The sequence below is a fragment of the Sceloporus occidentalis genome, unplaced genomic scaffold, assembly GCF_023333645.1.
Source record: "Sceloporus occidentalis isolate IW3139 unplaced genomic scaffold, rSceOcc1.0.p SCAF_43, whole genome shotgun sequence".
NCBI lineage: Eukaryota > Metazoa > Chordata > Lepidosauria > Squamata > Phrynosomatidae > Sceloporus > Sceloporus occidentalis.
In genome coordinates, this window is record NW_028317023.1 from 7653743 (window position 1) to 7678073 (window position 24331).

Genomic DNA, 24331 nt, shown 5'->3' on the forward strand with positions numbered 1-24331 from the left:
GCGTAATGAAGAACAAGGGGTCCAGGAAGTCATGGTATGGCCCCTACAAAGCCCTAATATCAACATCATCGAGTCAGCCTGGGATCATGTGAAGAGAGAGACACAACTGAGTCTGCCTAAATCCACAGAATAATTGTAATTAGTTCTCCAAGATATTTGAAACAAGTGTACCTAGAAGAATTGATGCTGTTTTGAAGGCAAAGTGTGGTCACACCAAATATTGGTTTGATTTACATCCAATTGAAGTCTAAATTCCAGTTACCTACCATCCATTCAATTAAACAGACTTGCTTATATTTTATCTAAGCCACTGACATTCTAGTTTTAAATTATGGCCTGTTGTCTTTACATCATATTTATAGTTCTCAGGATTTAATGTAGATCCATAAACTGTCAAAAATAGCTATCCAATAGCAATAGAACCATTGCAATCTTCCCATCCATGATACCCTGAGCTTCTCTACTCTAAAAACATACAAAGCACTTTAAAACACAAGCTCTTCTATATCTTTTTAAAGTAAATGGATTCCAATGGAGAATTATTATCTTAGGGTTTTAAATGTGATTTTTGTTTTCATGTTCTGTGTTCTTTGTGTTTTATTTAAAATTCAAACGAAAGGTCTTTATAAAGATTACTTAGAATAGATCTGTGTGGTTTATTGCAGTTATAATAGCTTTAACACCCATTTTGTATGATCTTAAAACATTGCGATGCACAGATCAAATTCTTTAACCTGCCTTCTGAGCTTCTCCCTCTTCTGCTACTTAGAGGATTTAGGAATGAGGTGTGCATGAATGAAGAAACCAGGTTTGGGATGTAGGGTGGGAGTTGGCTGGTCCTGGGCATAGAGGGGGTGATCATAATTGGGCAATAAGTAGAGGAGAGAAAAAACGATTAAACACACTCACTTGGAGATTCAGTACATTTTTAAAGCCTCCAGGTGAATCATTAATTGTACTCAGGTCTCTTTCTCCTCAAAGGTTCATGATGAGCAGTAAGATATCAAAATTAGTTTGTAAGTCTACAGCTATATGGGAAACATATAAAACTTACCTTTGGGATTTATTATTGCAATTATTGGCCCATTTAGGAAATACCACTCAGCAACAAAAAAAAAATCAAAGTGAAAGTTCCATAAAGTTTTCAGTCTTGCTTTATCAAACTGATTAATGCTATCCCTCATGAACGGCCTACATTCTAAACTCTTTTTTTGGGGGGTAAGTTCTTTACCCTCTGAGTGCTAAAATATTAAATGCATCAGTTATTGTCTGGTTTTAATCTCTCTAATGATAAGAAAATGCCCTGTGTAATATAGTAAATATCTTAGTATCCTTCTTTATGGAATAATATTGGTATAATTTTATATATCATATAATTTTTTTGGCATGCTCATAATGTATGTATAGCGAGAGACTGGCACATCTGCAGCAGCTGACTTACTTTTAAAAGAGATTTGAAGCATGAAGGGAATTGCTGACTATGCCTCATGGATATGAGTGCAGAGACGTGGACTGGCCCCATTGCCAGCCACTTACTTACCTGTGGCCAGTCCAATAATATAGCGTACATCTGGCTGCTGTAGCCTCGGCAGTGGGTGTAGTAGTGTATCAGGATTTATTGGCCGTTGACCTTAGAGTACTTGGGTCAATTTTCATCATCATTCTGTTCCTAAAGTATAGATTGCAAGATCTCAAGGCTATCTTAGTCTCTTCTTCCGGTACCATAGTAAATAAGAAAGATGGAATTTGGAAAGTGGTGGCATGAGCACAAATGTAAAAAATAAGCAAAATTAAGCATCATGTGTCACAGCAAATGTTCAACAAGAATCTATGACCATAAAAGCTAATTTGTGTTTTAGGAAATGTCTTGAAAACAGTTTAGTTAGTTGTACACCATATTTTTAATTCCACAGCACTGGCATTTCATTGGTTTCTGAATTAGCAGTTTGTAGGCCTTTGCGCATACATTGTTCCAGGCCTGCATGCGTCTTATAAAGTTACACATTTTGGTACCAGAGGTTACTTTCTTCAGGCAGAGTCTTGTCTCCAACTGAGATATATCAGCTTCCCAAATGGAATTGCAATGCTTGAAGTAACTCAAAGAGCATTCATATATTTTATATGATGGTGTTAAGAATTCTTACACAAATAGATAGAGATTTGAGATCTCTAGGACACGACTCTCTTACCTTATTACAGTATTTTTTTTTAGCAAATTGTGCTCAGGTACTGGTCCTTCCCATAAACTGAAAACAGGTATCTTCTTCCAAATCTGCTTTTACCTACAGAGTACCATGTTAGTTAGTATAGTTTCCTTGACTTAAAAAGCTGCCTTTGTACTAGGTATAAGCTAAGTCAACAGAAAAAGGACTATAACAGTACTATTTGAGATACTTCTTCTGTGTAATCAGCTATTGATCACCTGTCGTTATTATTTCTTGTGCCTTAACCTTGCTTGAAATCATTATTTGTCTTGAATGTACCACCTAGTTAATTAGAACTTTAACATCATTGTTATTACCTTACTCTGCTGAAAAAGGTATAGTCAAAATGTCCCTCTAAACATTGTGTAGAATTTCTTGCTGCCTTCTCTGGAACATTAACTTTCACATGCAACCACTGTCAAATTGCTATGCAGAATTATTTCAACTTTAAGGCTATTTGCATTAAATTAATACATTGACTCTTTAGATGCAGGATACAGCTTAGTTAGAAGTTATATTTGCAAAAGAGTTTGGAAGCTCAAATTGTCAAGTGTACTATTAGTATAAAGCCATCCATATTCACTAAAGGGAGATTTTTCAGAGAGTTGTGGTTTCCACTCCTTGAGTGCAATGTATATTATAAAAAGCCCAACCCCAGTGAGCTTCTGTTACAGGGCAAGTGTTGCTAGCCCTGAAGATTGTATAGTTAAATCATTGAGATCTTTTCAAAATCTTCTCATTTACTCAATTTATCATTATAAAGGCTTTCTTGTTGGAGAAACCTACCAGGGTTGGCCTTTCCTAATGACTAGTAAAGTAGAGGAGTTGAAACCACAACTCTTCTGATAACCACATTTTGTGAAAAAGGGAGTTTCGGGTTTCATATGTTTTTTCTTTTTAGTTGGCTCTTTGGTTTGTCAGGGTAATGGTACGTTATATGGTAATACACCCTCTATTGTAGCAGTCATTTATCAACACCCAAAAAGTATGTTTATTTTTCTTCCATTTACATTGAAAATGCATCTGGAATTGCACTGATTGACATGCCAAAATTAAAAAAAAAGAAAATAATTTAATATCCAAAGAGGTTTATTCACATTCTACATTACATTTAAAATAACATTTACATTTTTTATTAAATAATTACCTATCATACTTACTGTATAGAAGATGGATATTTGTAGTTGGCTGTATGATTTAGTAGATGATATATATATAAGGAAGTTAGGCAAAGAAATATAGAAGAACAAATATATGAAAATATATTGCCACTAATATTTTAATGGTTTATTTTAATGAGTTATTTTTTCAGTGATTTTTCTCACTGTTTGGTACATCTACTCAACTGGTTCCATCAAATTTTAAACACTAGGCTCAAAAATATTATTGTACTGAGAGTTACTTTTAGGGAAAAAATACTTGATTGAGAGATGCATATATTTATCTTGATATAGGGGTTCAAATGTTTATATACTGTAGATAAATATTTTGTGTATATAATTTAATATTTAAAAAAGGAAAGTTTTTGCCTCACTATCTATTGGAAAAAAAAAATACAAAGAATACACACAAACATTTTTACAGGGCTTAAGGGGCTTTTCCTCTCTAAATGTTATGTTGTTTCTTGAACAGATGTTGTTTTATATTCCCTAGATCTCTTTTTGTGTGTTCAAGGTGTTATAGGAAACTTCATTGTTTAGGTTTGTTTAGACTTTTTTGCTTTTGTTTTTTTTAAATGTACGCTAGAGATACTACAAATTTGATATTTGTTGCATTTTATCTACACATATAACACCAAGTCACCTCGTTCGCGGAATGCAAATGATGCACATTAGCAATATACATTGATTTTATGAGGTTAAATTCCGTCAATACTTGCCTTAATAAATATATGATATTGGTTTAAACAATAAAGCTATATGCTCACCAGGAAAATAGGCAAGGTACTCACCAGAATATCCTTATAATATTAATTCAGTAGAAGCACTAGTTCACTACAACTCTGCGAGATATATACTAGCACGTTATGTCCTGAGATTTACTAAAGCACAATGTGGACTCTGTCTAGAAAATATAATTTAAAGAATCTTTGATGTTAGTTAAATAGGTGACACAAATGATTAATATGTTTAAATAAATTTGATATATGCATATAAATATTTTTGTATGGTAACACAGTCAAATTATATGTATATATATATATATAAATATATATGTATATATATAAATATATATATATATATATATATATATATATATATATATATATATATATATATATATATATATATACACTTAATACCCATGCCCATGTAGTTGAACCTTTACAGGCAAGACCAGGGTATATTTTTCCTGTGGATTTTGTAAAATATTTTTTTCTGGTATTTCTTTATCACTGATGAAATGAAATTTCCTTTTTTTGTGAATTGAAACAAAATAAAATAATGTACATAAAGTGTGTATTCAATTTATTTCTACCTAATTTTTCAAAACCTAAATGTTAAGAATATTTTTTAGTGGGGTAAACAGAAGTGGGAGTGGGAAATTCTAAATTATTATCTGTGGAACAACTAATTTATACCATTTTATTTACCTAATTATATTGCAAGTAAATGCTTTAGGCAATAGCCTATTTTCTCATAGTTCAATTGTAAAAAAAAAAGCGTTTTCACTTCAGAAAATATGTAGGCAAATCAGTTATAATTTTACTGAAATATTTACTAAGGAGCAAACAAAAAATGTTACAGTGAGTTAATGAGATATCTTTGTAAGGGCAAGCAGAAATGTTTCATTAAAAACTAACATATAGCAAACTGGCCGTATTATTTTGGCTTCAAATAATTAAATAAATACATTATGAACATTTTTAGGACAAAGCCCAAAAAAATAATAAATATAAAAAAAATGAATTGTATGTTTTGCTAAGCAGTAAACACATTGTACACACATGACATTGATTTACTTAAAAAAAAAACTGGAGCTTGAGCACATCTCTAAAAGAATGGCTTAAAACGATTAATGTATAGCAATGAGACTGTGCCCAGCCATGGTTTATTATGCACAGTTCCATTTGAATGACAGGTTCTCTGTAGGTGCTTATTCTTGGTAAATAACAATAATTTAAATATCTTTAGGATCATGACAATGTTTTGATCTGTATATTCATATCAATCTTTGCCATTAAAATAGCTTTTACTCAAAATTTTTAAACAAACCCATAAGTGTAAAAATGCAAACCTTTTTTTTTTTGTTGGTTCTTAGTTTTTTTTATAGCACATGATAAATTAAATATTTAAGTAATGGGAAATGTGTGCAGTGATGTGTTCTACTGTTTGCTCTGGAGTATGTATTTACTTAGTGCAGAAGATCCAACAAATAATGCATGCGCAAGTCACCTTCCATTGAACAATATATATGTTTTGAAGCTTTGAGTGGCAAGAGGGATCTTGTGGGTTTTTTTGTTGTTTTTTTTTTTTACAGTTTTTATGAAGCTAGGTAAGCTAATTACAGAAAAACATATTTTAATTAAACATTTCACTTTCGATTTCTAATCTATAAACTTCCATAAATTATAAATACAGTAAAATATTGTATATTTACGGTAAACAAAATAATATATTTAAGGGGATAACCACACAACTTGAAATGGATATGTGCACCAAATGCCTTAAGGTTCTGTTATATACTACACTTGAAGTAACAGGTGAATCGTTTAAAAATATTCCAGTTTAGGAAATGTGAATTAGTAAATATATTGTTCATAGTAAAAAATGGGTTCCAGGTATCAATGTTCAATTCAATGACCTGACTAAACATTATTGGCGTTATTATTGTAACAAAAAACATAGTTAGCAATCCAACAGCCTGAATAAACCTCATGGAACAATAACACATTCTACAAAATGACTGTACAGAAAATACAACGCTGAATTTTATGTACAATAAGATATCAACCACACTGCTACTCCTGCACTACGTGTGCATTACAAAGTGTGGTCAAACCTCACGTGCAAGTACCTTCACACCTGCCGTATTCACTGCTTCCTCTTTGCATGCATATCAGCAGGGCCGGCCCTACCATGGAGTGGGGCAATTGCCCCTGGCGGCACTTTTGAAGAGGTGGCACTTTGCCGCCCCAAGCCCTTTTTTTTTTTTTAAGCAGAGGAAAAAGAGGGCGCTGAGTGGTTTTCGCTTATCAAGTTGTCAGTAAACGCTCGGTGCCCCTCTCTCTCCTCTGCGAGCCCTCTAGCTCGGTCTCGGTGCCGGCTTGTAATGCTGAGCGCCGGAATATGACGTTATTTCCGGCGCTCAGCAGTAAAGCAGCGCGTGCCGTGGCAGAGCAGGGAGACTCGCCGCAGGACTGCTGAAAGGTAAGTGAAGTACAAAGGAGGGGATAGGATAGATAATAGGGAGGGAGGGAGGGAGAGGAAGGGTAGATAATGACCCCTGGCGTCGACAGGGGGGGGCATTTTAAACTTCGCCCCAGGCAGCATTATGTCTTGGGCCGGCCCTGCATATCACCCCTATTTACCAAAATGCCCATGAATCCTTTTGCTAATAACATCATACTACAACTGGCCTCGCGTCCATTTTCCCTCTCCTCATGGGTCTCCTTCTCTCCATGCCTGCAGTTACCCTCTTCCCCTACTTCCTTCTATCCTGCTCCTCTGTCCATTACCACCAGTGCCCAGCTGCATTCCTCTCCATGCCATCTCATTCCTTTCTTCTACACACACACACACATCACTCCCGCATGCACAGTCACTCACACAAACTCACATTTCCAATCAATCCTTCAGTCAATGCCTGTCAGTCATCAATCGCCCTGTTTAAATAAATGTTTTAAATATGTAATGTGTTATAAGGAAAATGTTGAGCTTGTTGATGTTATGCATGATTTACTGTGCAGTTTCCTCCTATACCCACTGTTGCTGTTGCTTAACAAAGGTTTTGCTGGAGTTTATATGGATTATTTGGAAATGCTGTTGCAAGTTTCTCACCCCAGGATTGACTGTAATCAGCATTTGCTGTGTCATTTGGATTTCTTACTTTCATCTCACTGCGCACTTTATGATATGATTAGGTGATACAGTCCCTTAATGCTTACGTGTATTTTAGCTGAGAATGGTCGTTCATTTGCTTTTAGTCTGAGACACTGAATTGGTACTTTCATACTGTCTACAGAACGTTAGTTCTGTATTTTCTGACTATGACATGATTTAGTCAGGTCTATTGAATCGACCCCAATATCTCATTGATAAAAATAAAATAAAAGATAATATACTTATTTACTTATTAGCATTTGTGATATATCAATCTATATTATATGATACATGGTAGATTTGTGAAAGAAATATTGGTCCCTGGTTAGGTTACCGTCATGTATGTTGAGCAGGAGAGTGAGTATGATGACACTAATATACTTAATTTAAATGTTATACAGGGAAAGTATTAGAGATGCACATTTTTACCAATTTAGCTATCTGACAGATAGTGATAATATGGTTTTATATATTCCAGAATAATTTTCTGTTCATTAAACTATAATTAAATCACAGCATATGTGTCAAATACATGAAAAATATAAGCCTTTCTTCTAATTATGCAGGGTGACACATTACATATGGAAGTGGCATATGTGACACAAGACTGACATATTATCATATAGCATGTTTGATTGCCAAGACAGATTGGGACATATAAAACACTGGTGTAGACAAAAAATTATTAAAATATATAGAACACTATGTATTACTTTGTTAAATTCATAAAGTAAGGTCCTTATTAGGCCAAAAGAGGAAATGCCAGGTAGGCTAGTGCCTTTATGGCTTAATCCACATGTAGTATCTCACAAAAGTGAGTACACCCCTCACATTTTGTAAATATTTTGTGACAACATTGAAGAAAGTGAGTGTACAGCCTGTATAACAGTGTAAATTTGCTGTCCCCTCAAAACAACTCAACACACAGCCGTTAATGTCTAAACCTTGGCAACAAAAGTGAGTACACACCTAAGTGGAAATGTCCAAATTGGGCCCAATTAGACATTTCCCCTCCCCGATGTCATGTGACTCGTTAGTGTTCAGGTGTGAATGGGGAGCAGGTGTGTTAAATTTGGTATCACTCTCACACACTCTCATACTGGTCACTGGAAGTTCAACATGACACCTCATGGCAAAGAATTCTCTGGGGATCTGAAAACCATACAGCGGTTTCACAGGACAGGCCTCGCCATGGTCGACCAAAGAAGTTGAATGCACGTGTTCAGCGTCATAGCCAGAGGTTGTCTTTGGGAAATAGACGTATGAGTGCTGCCAGCATTGGTGCAGAGGTTGAAGGGGTGGGGGGTCAGCCTGTCAGTTCTCAGACCATACGCCGCACACTGCATCAAAATAATTTAAGGAGTAAACAAAAAATGTTACATTGAGTTAATGAGATATCTTGTTAAGGGCAAGCAGAAATGTTTCATTAAAAACTAACATATAGCAAACTGGCTGTATTATTTTGGCTTCAAATAATTAAATAAATACATTATGAACATTTTTAGGACAAAGCCCCCCAAAAAAATATATTAAAAAAATGAATTGTATGTTTTGCTAAATAGTAAACACATTGTACACACATGACATTGACTTACTTAAAAAAAACTGGAGCTTGATCACATCTCTAAAAGAATGGCTTAAAACGATTAATGTAAAGCAATGAGACTGTGCCCAGCCATGGTTTATTATGCACAGTTCCATTTGAATGACAGGTTCTCTGTAGGTGCTTATTCTTAGTAAATAACAATAATTTAAATATCTTTAGGATCATGACAATGTTTTGATCTGTATATTCATATCCATCTCTGCCATTAAAATAGCTTTTACTCAATATTTTTAAACAAACCCATAAATGTAAAAATGCAAACCTTTTTTTTTTGCATTTTGGTCGACCAAAGAAGTTGAATGCACGTGTTCAGCGTCATAGCCAGCGGTTGTCTTTGGGAAATAGACGTATGAGCAGGGCGGCCCGACAATGGAGCCGAGTGGGGCAACCGCTCCAGGCGGCACCTTTGAAGGGGCGGCACTTTGCCGCCCCAAGCCCTTTTTTTTTTAAAGCGAAAGAGAGAGAAAGGGGCGCCGAGTGGTTTTCGCTTACCAAGCTGTCAGTACCCGCTCGGCACCCCTCTCTCTCTCCTCTGCGGCGAGTCTCCCTGTTCAGTCTTGGTGCTGGCTTGTAATGCTGAGTGCCGGAAGATTACCTCATTTCCGGCACTCAGCATTACAAGCTGGCACCGAGACCGAACAGGGAGAACTGCTGAAAGGTAAGTACAAGGGGGGGGGGGTAAGGGTAGATAATGGGGGGGCGGCAGGAATGGAGGGAGAGGAAGGGTAGATAAGGGGGGGGTGGAATTGTAAAATTCTCCCCAGACGGCATTTTGCCTTGGGCCGGCCCTGCGTATGAGTGCTGCCAGCATATGTGCAGAGGTTGAAGGGGTGGGGGGGTCAGCCTGTCAGTTCTCAGACCATACGCCGCACACTGCATCAAATTGGTCTGCATGGCTGTCGACCCAGAAGCAAGCCTTTTCTAAAGATGATGCACAAGAAAGACAAGCAGACTAAGGACATGGATTATTGGAACCATGTCCTGTGGTCCGATGAGACCAAAATAAACTTATTTGGTTCAGATGGTGTCAAGCGTGTGTGGTGGCAACCAGGTGAGGAGTAAAAAAAGACAAGTGTGTCTTGCCTACAGTCAAGCATGGTGGTGGGAATGTCATGGTCTGGGCCTGCATGAGTGCTGCCGGCACTGGGGATCTACAGTTCATTGAGGGAACCATGAATGCCAGCATGTACTGTGACATACTGAAGCAGAGCATGATCCCCTCTCTTCGGAGACTGGGCAGTATTCCAACATGATAACGACCCCAAAAACACATCTCCAAGACGACCACTGCCTTGCTAAAGAATCTGAGGGTAAAGGTGATGGACTGGCCAATTATGTCTCCAGACCTAAACCCTATTAAGCACCTATGGGGCATCCTCAAACGGAAGGTCTCTTACATCCACCAGCTCCGTGATGTCGTCATGGAGGAGTGGAAGAGGACTCCACCGGCAACCTGTGAAACTTTGATGAACTCCATGCCCAAGAGGGTTAAGGCAGTGCTGGAAAATAATGGTGGACACACAAAATATTGACGCTTTGGGCCCAATTTGGACATTTCCACTCAGGGGTGTACTCACTTTTGTTGCCAAGGTTTAGACATTAATGGCTGTGTGTTGAGTTATTTTGATGGGGAAACCAAATTTACACTGTTATAGAGGCTGTACACTCACTACTTTACATTGTAGCAGTGTTGTCACATGAAAAGATATAATAAAATATTTACAAAAATGTGAGGGGTGTACTCACTTTGGTGAGATACTGTAACTTAGTTGCCTCTTGTGTGGCCGATATTATGCATTAGCGTACATCTATCTTCCTGCTTATAGTGTATTTTTATGTAGTATGGAAACTTGTCATGTTCTGTTATATATTTACTTTGCTGCCTTTTTCTTCCATATAGTAAGTATTGCCATTATATACTGATAAAACCATTTTGATGCTTTGTGTAAAAGTATGAAAGCTGTGAGGCCGCAGTAAAAATGATATATTTATTCAGTAGAATCAACTGGTCGATGGACTTAAATCCAGTTGTGTTTTTTTTCTCTTCAAATTTGCTTTAGCCTGTGCATGTAACTATGAAATCCACGTGGTTTGTATTTAATTGTTTACAACACACGTAAAGCCCCCCACATAACTGTCTATTGTAACCCGCAACCAAACCAAAGTTTTACACTTACCTTTTTCCATTTCTGTCAACGTCTTTGCATACAGTATATAGACATTGTTTGTTGAAAGTTGCACTTAGCAAGTTAAACTACTAAACTAAATGATATCAGTTTAGAATAGGTCTAAAATCAGTAAAATGCCAATAGAATCTAAAATATATATATTGCAAATAACTTTGTATGTATTTAAAGGTAGCTACTAGATAGATCATATTAATATGGCAGTAACTAATCCCCTCTTCAATAGCTTGACTTAAAATAAGTGTCTATAAGACAAGTCTGGGCATTTGTTGTAGTTAAAGTGTACAGTACTACACAATTAAATCATAGACATTGCAGTGCAGTCCATTTTGTGACTGTGAACTGCCACATTGTATAAGGGATTGTTTTACTGATGAAACAGAATGCTCTACGTGGTAATAGCACTTTGGAAAAACCATTACATACTGTCTACTTTGTTTATTAACATCTACTTAGCTGTACCGCATCCGGACAATCAATACGACCACCTGGGGTTTTGCTACATAAGTCAAGCAGTATGGGGTATTATTTAATGGAGGTAAACTAGATCACTACAAATTGTAATTGTGAGACAATCCTGAAAGTCATCATCAATAACTCTTGTTCCTGGTAAGACTGCATTCATCCACATACAAAGCTCATCGAACTACGGAAAAATAGTATATATCACACAAAACTCCAACCCTGGAAAGAAATGTATTGAATGTACATGTTAAAAAAAAACAAAAAAAACAAGCAAATATAAAAGCAAAAGATTGAAAACAAGGAAGTAGATGTATTTGGTAAAGGATTTTTTAAATCTTACTGTAAACATATTGAAAATATGGAGCAATGTCATGTTCATAGAAAACTCAATGATGTGACAGTGAAACGTGGACTATTAAAAAGTGCAGTTTTTAAAAAAAAAAGTATAAGACAACCTTGCAGCTCTCCCTACATACTCTCTAGCAAAGGAACTGTTTGAGAAACATTATATTAAGTGTATTTAGTCTGGTCTTGCTCAGACTGGTCCCCAGGCCGGTCATTAATCTCCAAACTGTTCCATCTGAGCCCCAATTTGGGCTGGTCCCCTTGTGGAGGCATTGCTTCTTGGGGTCATGTAACCGACATTAGAGTGTGAGTGAGTGTGTGGGTGTTAGAGTGTGTGTGTAACTGAACAGTAATTTAGTGAAAGTTTAGGAAACACATTGAAGCTCACAATTTTCTTTACTGATCCATGAAAAGTAAAATGGCAACAAGTGAGGCATTTAAAAGAGGAAAAAATTATTTTATTTACACAATTTCATTTATAAACACATTTTGTGCTGTTTCCATGCAAATTAATATAACTTTTTGGGGCTGTAAAAGACTAGGACATGCTTATACTCATTCAAAGATTGAATTCAGATGAAGAAACTATGTCAAATGTGTAGCAGTAAACAGACAAATAAATGAACAAAACCATTATTTTTATGTAAGTTAAAGTGTCAAATCAGACAGTTTATACTTTGCCTACACATTCTATTCAATGCCTGAGGCTACTCAAGCAAAGTATAAACCTATGCTTTAATTCAGTTTTGTTTACCATAACTGTTTAAGTTACACAGTTAAATATCATTAAAATTGTAATAAAAAAAAGAAAGATAAAATGAGTTTGTACAAAGTCTACATCTGTATTGTAATGTAATACAGCAGGTAAGGTTAGTTATTAAGGAATATAGATACTAAACCCTGCATAATCTGTGTCTATTTTTCCAGTATTTCTCATTACACACAAATTTGTTGGCTTTTTTATTTTGTTTTTTATTTTACATTTCATAAACTTGAAGGTTAGGACTTAAATGCTTTCTTTGCAAATCTAGAGTGGCAACATATGGTACATTTGTAAGATTTTCTTTTCCCATGAGATGCCCTTCTGGATGCCAAGAGGGTTAGCAGGGATCTACCACTTAAGTGTGCATCGGAGGATCTCACCCCCCGTGTGTGCCGATCGTTGACCCTTATACCCTCATTGGGTTATTTTTTCCATGGTCTGTCTCTCCATGCTCCCCCACCCGTGTACTTGCCGATCGGTGCACTGATGACCGTATCGGTCCTGTTTTTTACGGCACGCCACCGACACCCCCCCCCCGCCCGGTGATCCTGCTCCACACGCCGACGCTGCCGTTATCCCTCCATCCTCGGTCCGGCAATTCACCTCCGGTCTGGGGTTGTTGCTCTTCATCCAGCGACCTGCAATGAGAAAACAGATTATTATCACCATAAAAACACTGTCTCTTTACTTACCTCTTATCCTATGGCACAATACAACTTCTGAGGGAGAACAGCGACCTCTACATGCGAATGAAGAAAGCAACCCGGAAACAAACACCGTCCTGACGTCAGACGCCAAACACAGACAGCAGATGGCGCCGAACAGTTTCAAAGGACCAGCTCACACGAGTAGAAAATACTCCTGATGAAGCCTGCTATGGCGAAACGCGTTGAGTGACTTTTTTGGACTTATCTTATTATTTTTATCTGTATTAATACCTTTTTATTGTTTTTTATTGATTTTATTTATTTTAAGTTGTTCATTTTTTAAGTTGCATCTGGTATAGATCCAGCTTTCTGTTACCTCGGAATAAATATATTTTTTACCATACATCTCGATGTGGACAGTGGCTGTTGGATACACCACACTCCCACTTATATTTACTATCGGATCCACCAAACAGAGGAGGATACACATGTGACTAAACGTCACCAACCACTACGGGCACCTTGACACTGTTGTTAGTGTAAGTATTACTCCACTTGTTGCGCCTCTAGTGTTTTATACTATATACACTATTGGTTCTTCCTTTGTCTCATTTTCGGTAATATACCCCACACGCGGACCTTGAGAGTACATCCGTTTGACGCATTGATCAACATAAACACTGTGAGTGTAAAATCTGCAATACGCGGGGCACATCATATTCGTGTACACCTGCACTATTTATTTTTATTTTTCTTTTGTATTTTTTCATTTCATTTACACGGAACGGAATACACGAGCGCCCCCTATCGTACCTTTTGCTGAAATTCTTCAACACCCGGAGAGTGTTGTATAAGGGCTGCAGCTGTGATTCCACACCAAACAGGAAAGTGATCAGAGCTTACCACTTTTTCTGTTCACTGTTCCACTCCTCCTACTGGTCTCCTCACTTTTTACACATACCAGTTATTTCTCCACGAGATTTCCAGTTATAGAGGATTGGTTACACTACAGTTCACTTTCACTTTACTACACTCTATCAAGATCCACATGATGGATTCCTTCTTAAACTCAAGAGAAGAAAGAAATAGAAAACTGAATAACATCTTTTCACAAGAACACAAAGACACCATTCCTGACACGAATCTTTTTATTAATTTAGAAAGACTTATGGGAAAAGAGATAAAAAGGTGGTGGGAAATCACATTCATTGAACAATACATCAAAAATAAAACCATACCTAGAGGGTTACGCATTCAAAAAACCCCTGCTTTTGGTCAGGATGACCAAGAATTTATGCATAAATGGCACAACACGTTAGATGAGTGTTCCTATAAACTGATGGAACTTATTGTAGCTCAACAGACAGCACAATTAAAACATATAGAAAATAATATTCATACAGTAGAAGAGGAGATAAAAATGAAGGTGGATCACACCACCGCCAAATCTAATAGGACAGACATAGAAAAGAAATTAAATAAAATGGAAGAAGAAATCATTTACAATAAAAAGAAAAAGTTTTTTAGGGATATGGAGGACATGCAGAACGGCATTCACCAATCGAGGCCTAATAATAATCTTCATCATTGGCCCCATAGAAACAAATGGGATAGACCTACATCCAACCACACGACCCCACATTATAGAAAGACCCGACCTGAACCTTATAGGTCCCACCCTAGCAATTATACACGGTTCAGATCTCCACATATATACACAAGTCCCACTTCACCTACACGATCACGGCCACCACACATTGATTATAAATCTGCTCTAGTTGCACCTGCACCCTCACAACAAGAGGAAATATCCACCAGAGTAAACAGACACACTGAACAAGAGCAGACTTTTTTAGACAGGGAGCCATCCCGAAAGGGTGGCACAAAGAGAAAAGAAACCCCCCCACGGAGGGAAGCGATAGAGTTAAGGAACAGATATATTCCCCTAGAACAGAGCCCGTGGAAAAAGAGAAAATATCAAAAAGATCAAGAGGTCAGAGGGGCAGAGGAAAAGAGAGGAAATGCCAATCGATATTAACACCTGAGGAAGAAGGCATTATTAATATATCCCAGACACAATTACAACAAAATGAGATTTGCCTCCTCAGGAAGGGTTTAAAATTTGCCCCCGCTAAAGGACCCAATCAGTTTGAACTTTTTTTAGACACACAAAAATATTTAAGAAAACTTACCGTCAAAAGATTTTTTTGTAAACCAGAAAAATCTATGGGAACACTTAGTGAACCCATAGACACCATAGACCACTCCACCCATACTGGATTTGCACACATAGACCTTAAACCCAAATCCAAATTTTTTCCCCATAGCGAGAAAAGTGAACATATTGGTGTGTTCACTGATCTAATTCTGAGAGATATAGAAAAACTGACCCCAAAACATAAATCATTCAATTTAAGTAAAGAGGAACAACTCGCCATACGCACTATTAAAGAGAGACACAATATAGTAGTTAAACAAGCGGACAAAGGGGGTGCAATTGTAGTCATGGACAGGGCATATTACATCAAAGAGGCAAACAGAATACTGGGAGACACGACTACATACAAAGTACTCAATCAAGACCCCACAAGAGATTTCAGTACAGTATTATACGCCATATTGGAGGAGGGCTTAAACTCCGGAATTTTAAACAAAAAAGAACACTCTTATCTAAAGACAGAACATCCGAAAATTCCGGTGTTCTATTTTTTACCTAAAATACATAAAGATCTTAAAGAACCCCCAGGGAGACCCATAATCAGTGGCCTGGACTCCCTCACTTGCAATACGTCTGAATATGTGGATCACTTTTTACAGAAATATGTACCCAACACTCCAGCTTTTTTGAAGGACACTACGCACCTACTAAACACCTTAAAAGATATTCAGTGGTCACCTGGGTGGCTATGGGCCACCATGGATGTTTCATCACTCTACACTGTTATAAATCATACACAAGGAATCAAAGCAATTGACAACACACTCTCTAGAGACAGTAATATGGACCCCAAGCAGAAATCCTTTATTTTAAGATGTATAGAACATATCCTCAAATATAATTATTTTTGGTTCGAGGATACATTTTATCTACAACTATGTGGTACCGCCATGGGCACCAGGTTTGCACCAAGCTACGCCAATCTTTTTGTAGCCGAGTGGGAAGATCAATCAGTTTGGAATAACAATCCTTTTGGTGCAGACCTGGTGCTCTGGAAAAGATACATAGATGATATCCTCATCATTTGGAAAGGGACAGAGGGCAAATTACAAGAATTTATAAAACACATAAATAATAACCATTTTAACCTTAAATTCACGTCCAATATCCAAGCTATACAAATCGAATTTCTGGATGTAGAACTGTTCGTGGAGAACAATCATATTCTATCAAGGAATTACACAAAACCCACGGATAGGAACGGTTATATCCATTACACTAGTTGCCACCATCCACAGTGGCTTAACAACATTCCTAAAGGTCAATATACACGGATAAGAAGAAACTGTTCAAAAGACGAGGACTTTAAGAAAAAAGCGGATGAAATAACTCAAAAATTGATCGATAAACAGTACCCGATAGAAACTTTAAAAAGCAGCTTACAACACGCCCAAGAAATAGATAGGCAGAATCTACTTGTACCTAGGAATAAACTACCTAACACTAAGAAAGACTTCAGTTTTTCCTTCTTCACAAAATATAATACACATGCAAATCAGATTAAAAGAATATTCAACAGACACTGGCACATACTGAAAAATGACGAGATCCTGGGGAAAGTTCTACCGGACAAACCCCAGATCATTTTTAAAAAAACAGGTTCCTTGAAAACCATACTTGCGCCCAGTGTACTTTCCAAACAAAAGCTGGATACAATTTCACACACATTTTTAGGGAAAAAACCGAATGGCTTCCACAAGTGTGGACATTGCAAAATGTGTGGTCCACTCCCCAAGAAGACCGAAAACTTCATAGGACACAGAACAGGCCTAACATACACCATTAAGCATTTTATTAACTGCTCTACTAAAAATGTCATATATTTACTTCAATGTGGTTGTGGTTTACAATATGTAGGGATGACAACCAGGCCCCTTAAAGAGAGAATTTTAGAACACTTGGGCAACATAAGAAATAAAAACCTCAAACACAGTGTCCCGAGACACTGTAACACATGCCCATCTTTTTCACAAGATACTTTTAAAATTATCGGTATAGATTGGGTCCCCAAAAACTGGAGTGGGGGCAATACCACGGAGAATCTTATAAAAAAAGAAACAGAATGGATCTTTAAACTAAAGACATTCAAAAGTGGAGGACTTAATATGGAATTAGACATCCTGGTACATATTTAGAAAATAACTTATGTTTGACACCCACTAGTTACCCACTCGCCCCTAATTACATTACACAAACCACGATCAGTATTTGGTTTAAAGCAGTTTATTGCACGCCATTGCACTTTTCAATTCATTTCATTACATTCATTGCATATATATTATATACACTCACAATTGCTTATCTCATACAGTACCATATCATCATCCTTTACTATCCCTCATACCTATGTCTGTCTTGTATGTCTATATGTATCTAGTTCCTCTTGCATCTTGCGCTATTTTCACTCTCCACCCCTCACCCCCCTCCCCCTGTGTACACTGATCTCTGTCTTATTATTATTTCCTTACTTGTTTCGTTGTCTGTCTCCCCCCCCCGAGCTTACCGATCGTTGTTACCCATGCCCACTTCTGTTGTTTTTCGCTGTCTGTCCCCCGCCCCCCCCCTCCCCCCTTCCTGTGTGTGCCGTTCATTGACACTTATACCCTTCCCCCCCCATCTTACCGATCGTTGTTACCCATACCCACATCTGTTGTTTTTTCGCTGTTTGTCCCCGCCCCCCCCCTCCTGTGTGTGCCGATCATTGTCTTCCATACTCGCATTTGTCCCCTTAACAACCCCCCCCCCGTGTGTGCCGATCGTTGACCCTTATACCCTCATTGGGTTATTTTTTCCATGGTCTGTCTCTCCATGCTCCCCCACCCGTGTACTTGCCGATCGGTGCACTGATGACCGTATCGGTCCTGTTTTTTACGGCACGCCACCGACACCCCCCCCCCCCGCCCGGTGATCCTGCTCCACACGCCGACGCTGCCGTTATCCCTCCATCCTCGGTCCGGCAATTCACCTCCGGTCTGGGGTTGTTGCTCTTCATCCAGCGACCTGCAATGAGAAAACAGATTATTATCACCATAAAAACACTGTCTCTTTACTTACCTCTTATCCTATGGCACAATACAACTTCTGAGGGAGAACAGCGACCTCTACATGCGAATGAAGAAAGCAACCCGGAAACAAACACCGTCCTGACGTCAGACGCCAAACACAGACAGCAGATGGTGCCGAACAGTTTAAAAGGACCAGCTCACACGAGTAGAAAATACTCCTGATGAAGCCTGCTATGGCGAAACGCGTTGAGTGACTTTTTTGGACTTATCTTATTATTTTTATCTGTATTAATACCTTTTTATTGTTTTTTATTGATTTTATTTATTTTAAGTTGTTCATTTTTTAAGTTGCATCTGGTATAGATCCAGCTTTCTGTTACCTCGGAATAAATATATTTTTTACCATACATCTCGATGTGGACAGTGGCTGTTGGATACACCACACTCCCACTTATATTTACTATCGGATCCACCAAACAGAGGAGGATACACATGTGACTAAACGTCACCAACCACTATGGGCACCTTGACACTGTTGTTAGTGTAAGTATTACTCCACTTGTTGCGCCTCTAGTGTTTTATACTATATACACTATTGGTTCTTCCTTTGTCTCATTTTCGGTAATATACCCCACACGCGGACCTTGAGAGTACATCCGTTTGACGCATTGATCAACATAAACACTGTGAGTGTAAAATCTGCAATACGCGGGGCACATCATATTCGTGTACACCTGCACTATTTATTTTTATTTTTCTTTTGTATTTTTTCATTTCATTTACACGGAACGGAATACACGAGCGCCCCCTATCGTACCTTTTGCTGAAATTCTTCAACACCCGGAGAGTGTTGTATAAGGGCTGCAGCTGTGATTCCACACCAAACAGGAAAGTGATCAGAGCTTACCACTTTTTCTGTTCACTGTTCCACTCCTCCTACTGGTCTCCTCACTTTTTACACATACATTGTAATGTAATACAGCAGGTAAGGTTAGTTATTAAGGAATATAGATACTAAACCCTGCATAATCTGTGTCTATTTTTCCAGTATTTCTCATTACACACAAATTTGTTGGCTTTTTTATTTTGTTTTTTATTTTACATTTCATAAACTTGAAGGTTAGGACTTAAATGCTTTCTTTGCAAATCTAGAGTGGCAACATATGGTACATTTGTAAGATTTTCTTTTCCCATGAGATGCCCTTCTGGATGCCAAGAGGGTTAGCAGGGATCTACCACTTAAGTGTGCATCGGAGGATCTCACCCACTTGGCTTCTATTATTGAAGAGGATAGGGCTGTTAACCTAGATGACTTGGTATAATATGGACACTATTGTTTTTATGGCAAAGGGAGTTAGTGCAGCACTGCAGAATTTTGTTTTTAGTATTAAATGGACACCCACAACCATTTGTTTGTGGAGAGGACAGGAAAATGTCACTGTCATTGTATTTTAACAAAAGAAAACATATTTCTGCCAGTTTGGAGCATTTATTAACAAAGTACCAACGAACGTTGCCCAGTGGCATGGTTTGCTATTGAATCAATGTTAAAAAAAAAGGTTAATATGAGCCTTTCTCTCTCTCACGCTCTCTCTCTCTTTAGTTCTATCCAGCTTCATAAATAGCTTTTGTAAATGCAACACTTTCTGATATCAACAGACGTCTCAAATTGAATGGTAATATTAAGAGGTAGCAGAGGCTTGTGAATCATACCCTTGCCACATTGTCATGGAATATTTAAAAAAAAAAATAGAAAAGTTCCTGGAAATTAATTAGCTTGATAAAACTAATTTGTTGGGCTGTATGACTGCTCTACAATTGACATAATAAAGAATACATAAAACTGAGATATGGGATTTTTTAATTAAAGTCTCTGACAGTACGTGTTTGTGTGGGTTTACTGTTTCTGGATAATGTCCAAAATGGTTTTCATATACAGGCATAAATCCCTTTACGCTTAACAAAGGTAATTTATCAGTGTCCTAATTTACCTAAATCCATTGACACTTTTCCGTTATCTAATTTACTTATGCCAAGCCACTTATTGGTTTTGCTCTACAATACCTTTCTGCTTTTGCTAATACCTTTGGTGTGGTTTCCTTATTTTCTAGCTTAATTCTTTTAGTAGCGATTGTCATCCAAATAAAAGTTAGTCCTATAAAAAAATGTAATATGTAATATTAATTAGTACTGCCTTTAACTAGAAATAAACCAATGTGAAAACAAAAACATTTTATTTGATATTATAGCAACATGACCCTTAAGTATTTTTTAAATCTATATTACCATGTAACTATGAAGATATTATCAAAATCATATACATATGTAGTGTATTACAAATTTATTAAATGTACTTTACATATCCATATATTCTGGATAGTATTGATTGGGATTTATTCACTAAAGTTAAATTGGGGTTTATTCACTAAGTTGAAGTTGGCAGGAGAGTTGTTATCATACCTGGGATCCAACTCAGCTAAAAACTCATTCCATCTTTACTGAATCTTTGCTGAATCCATTTTAATTACACACCCAGTGGTACAGCTTGACTTCTACTTTTATATAATGATGCAGACAGACGGTGGTACAGCATGATTTCTATCATTATAAAGTGAGCCAGACATAGATGGTGGTACAACAGGACTCCTATCATTATATAGTGAGCCAGACACAGGTGGTGGTACAGCATAATTCTTTTCATTATATAGCAAGCCAGGCACAGGTGGTGGGACAGCATAACCCCCACCATTATATAGCAAGCCAGACACGGGTGGTGGAACAGCATAACTCCCATCACTATATAGCAAGCCAGATACAGGAAGTGGTAGAACAAATCTCCCATCACTATATACTGAGCTATGACCTAAACCCAATGATTTTTTCTTAAAAACAAATTAGTAATTAAATTGAAGTATTTATGAATACTTATATAAGTAGAAAAAATTTCATTAATTTGTGTTTAGGACATATAGCCCCCTGATGATTAAAGATTATTTCATATTCATTGACTTCTTCTCATCTGTGTCATGAAAGACAATTCCTTATAGGTCTTTCTAGAAGTGAACTGCACATGCAGCTCATATACTGATAATCAATGCATGGTTTTAACAGTGATTATACAATTAACTTGAAGCACTGGGACATGGGAAATGCAAACAGATCGCTAAATTAATGCAAGCTGGCACCAGAATGATAAATTAAATTGGATATGAATCAGCCGTTATAGGGTCTGAGAGCCAAGAGGTTCACCAGAGTTAATTTAATGTAATTAGCTTTTCTTTGCCCTATTTATGTTTGTTACTTTGCTAACACAATAAAATTGTTAAGGGTTTATGTAAGTGAATTCTCCTGTGAATGACAGAGAAATATTTGTACCCATATGATCAGTAAGGTTACAAAAATGATTATATTATGAAAAAGTCTAAATCCAGTGTAATATTTTTGCATTCCACAGTGGAATATTGTAAAACCCATGGTAAAGGCAATAGTGACTGTAAAAAAATAGACAAGCCAGAATAACAACAAAAAACAGAGATGGATCTCAGCCAGAACCATAAGTCATTTAGTAGGACCATGTAACTTTTGGGATGGCTCTATAATGAGGTCTCCTGGACCAATGGGAAAGGGGCATATGACAACTGGAAATCCTATGCAGAAATCCTTTCGGTCATTCTGCTTCACTGGTCATGTTTACAACTTTGTAGCAAGCAGGTATATACTGTATTTGCTCGATTATAAGATGACCCTGATTATAAGACGACCCCTCAAAATCTGAATATTAATTTATGAAAAAAAGAAAAAGCCTGAATATAAGACGACCCTATAGGAAGTTTTACCAGTAAATGTTAATTCATGTAAACTATGTGAACAATTGTTTGTTAATAAAAGCTATGATTGAGAAAAATATTTTGTTTTTATTTCCTTTTTTTTCAACCTGCCCCCCCAGTTATGCACATCTGCCGCCAGGCTTGCCACTCTGCCCCAGAAATGCCTTGTACCCCCTATATGCCACTGTGCCCCATGATATGCCTTTTAACCCTCTTAATGCCACTGTGCCCCATGATATGCATTTTGACCCCCTATGTGTCACTCTGCCTCCAGAATTGCCTTATACCCCTATATGCCACTCTGGCATTCAGGGGGTTAAAAGGCATATTATGGGAATGAGAGGCATATAGGGAGGTAGAAAGCATTTCAGGAGGCAGAGTGGCGTATAGAGGGTTAAAAGGCATTTCTGGAGGCAGAGTGGCATTAAGGGGGTTAAAAGGCATTTTCACAGAGCACTCTGCCTCCAGAAATGCCTTATGCCCCCCATTTAACACTCCCTCCCCCTCCCTCCTCCAAACTTACCGGTGCTTCTGAGTCCCCCGGTGCTTAGTCCGGGCAGCGTGTAGAGCTCTACGCGCTTGAGCGGAAGTTGTCTACGTGAATTGCGTAGAGCTCTACACGCTGCCCGGACTAAGCACCGGGGACTCAGAAGCACCGGTAAGTTGGGGGGGCATAACACAGGAGGATCCGGGTCCCCTGCATCTGAGTCCCCGGTGCTTAGTCCGGGCAGCGTGTAGAGCTCTACGCGATCCTCCTGTGTTATGCCCCCCCAACTTACCGGTGGTTCTGAGTCCCCGGTGCTTAGTCCGGGCAGCGCGTAGAGCTGTACGCGATTCGTGTAGACAATTTCCGCTTGAGCAGAAGTTGTCTACGCGAATTGCGTAGAGCTCTACGCGCTGCCCGGACTAAGCACCGGGGACTCAGAAGCACCGGTAAGTTGGGGGGGCATAACACAGGAGGATCCAGGTCCCCTGCATCTGAGTCCCCGGTGCTTAATCCGGGCAGTGTGTAGAGCTCTACGCAATTCGCGTACAGCTCTACACGCTGCCCGGACTAAGCACCGGGGACTCAGAAGCACTGGTAAGTTGGGGGGCTTGGCATAACACAGGAGGATCCAGGTCCCCTGCATCTGAGTCCCCGGTGCTTAGTCCGGGCAGCGTGTAGAGCTCTAGGCAATTCGCGTACAGCTCTACACGCTGCCCGGACTAAGCACCGGGGACTCAGAAGCACTGGTAAGTTGGGGGGGTGGGCATAACACAGGAGGATCCAGGTCCCCTGCATCGCTGCGGGGGATCTGGATCTTAGTCTCATAGTCAGACCTATTTGAGGTCTGATTATAAGACGACCCCGATTATAAGACGAGGGGTATTTTTCAGAGCATTTGCTCTGGAAAAAACCTTGTCTTATAATCGAGCAAATACGGTAAGTTGAAGTCACACTTCTTTACTTCCTTTCTCACTATGATCAGGCAGGGAGAAGATCTTGAACATTTGCTAAGAAGACAAATTGATATTCGCAACAGAGAAAATTAGGAAGCCCAGTGGTGGCCAATGCGACCGGTTTGAAGCTCTTGGTGAATATAGTGGGTGTACCTACCTGATGTGATAACTTGGCCATCAGCTGGCAGTGGTTCATTACTCTAACATGGTGAAGAATATAGAATAATATACTTTTTAGTCACAGCTGTGGTTTGGATTAACCTTTCCAGCGCCTAAGAGGACTATATGGTATATGGTATGGACGTACCAGTACATCCTGATCTGCTGCTGCCCGATCTCATGTAACAGCTTCCAGCGCGAACGCTGGAATTTTGAAATGCCCGATTGCGCGGGCATTCCCTTGCGGGTCGCGTCACTGCTGATGTCACCCTGAAGGTCATCGGAGGACAGACCCTGCTGGGATATCCGATCGCTCCGATGAGACACAGATCACAGACACTGCGATCTCTATGCAAGTCTGTGGGGACTTGCATAGAGATCACAGTGTGATCAGGGCAGGGAGGAGGGTGAGAAACCATGGTTC